The sequence below is a fragment of the Phascolarctos cinereus genome, unplaced genomic scaffold, assembly GCF_003287225.1.
Source record: "Phascolarctos cinereus isolate Bilbo 61053 unplaced genomic scaffold, phaCin_HiC Scaffold_1;HRSCAF=81, whole genome shotgun sequence".
Lineage (NCBI taxonomy): Eukaryota > Metazoa > Chordata > Mammalia > Diprotodontia > Phascolarctidae > Phascolarctos > Phascolarctos cinereus.
Window position 1 is genome coordinate 242,032,055 of NW_027555514.1, and position 1,138 is coordinate 242,033,192.

Here is a 1,138-nt window from a genome sequence, read left to right on the forward strand (position 1 = left end):
TATAAAATATACATGGGAATTATATTAGGAAATAAAAATATGTGCTTTCTTCATTATATATAGAGGAGGCTTGACACATGGTTTGTTATGATGCAGTATGATATTGTGGGGGGAAAAAAACAATACTCTTAGACTAAGAAGTCCTGAATTTCAGGCTTCACATCACTTAATAACTCTATGAACTCGGTCAACTTGCTTCACTCTTTGAGGTCTCTTTAACTCATTTATAAAATCGGTATAATCATGCTTGCAGTGCCTGCCTTATAGAGTTGTTGTAAATAATGTGCTTTGTAGCTTTTGGGTTCCTGGCTTCCAAGATAACCAAGAAGAAGAAGTCCAACCGTCTCGCCAAGAAGGGCCGCGGCCACGTGCAGCCCAGCCACTGCACCAAATGCGCCCGCTGCGTGCCCAAGGACGAGGCCATCAAGAAGCTCGTCAGCTGCAACATCGTGGAAGCTGCGGCAGTAAGGGACATTTCCGAGGCCAGCGTCTTCGACTCCTATGTGCTGCCCAAACTGTATGTGAAACTCCATTACCGTGTGAGATGCGCCATCCACAGCAAGGTAGCGAGGAATGGGTCCCGTGAGGCACGAAAGAATCGGAGACCCCCACCCCGCTTCAGACCCGCTGGTGCTGCTCCCAGACCCCCTCCAAAGCCTATGTAAAGAGCTATCTGCCCATCAACATTCCTGGACTGATCAGAGGAAAATAAATGGTGGGTCAACCTTAAAAAAATTAATAATAATGTGCTTTGTAAACCTTAAAAAGGGCTATGAAAATGTAATATAAGAGACAGCGTGATATTATGGATAGGCCACTGGCCTTGAAATCATGAAGACGGAGTTTCAAATCCCACCTCAGACACTAAGTAGTGGTGTGACCCTAGCTGAGTCATTCAACCTCTTTCTGCCTTAATTTCTCCAGATATAAATTAAGGAGTTGGATTTAATATTCTCCTAGTTTCCTTCCAGCCCTAAAATCTATGATCTTCTGATTTTCATAAAATGATGTATTGATTCACAGATTATATAGATACAAAGCTCCTTCCTTGTTGATTTTAAAAACAAGCAAAAAAAATCACTTCATAAATTACATAAAGTGCAGTAGAATCCATTTAGAGTATGAAAAAAAATGTCTC

At 41.8% G+C, this 1,138-nt stretch overlaps 1 pseudogene; it reads left to right on the plus strand.

Moving 5' to 3' along the window:
* Positions 1-281: 281 nt before the first annotated feature.
* Positions 282-665, plus strand: LOC110195950 (small ribosomal subunit protein eS26 pseudogene; annotated as a pseudogene).
* The last annotated feature ends 473 nt before the right edge of the window (positions 666-1,138 follow it).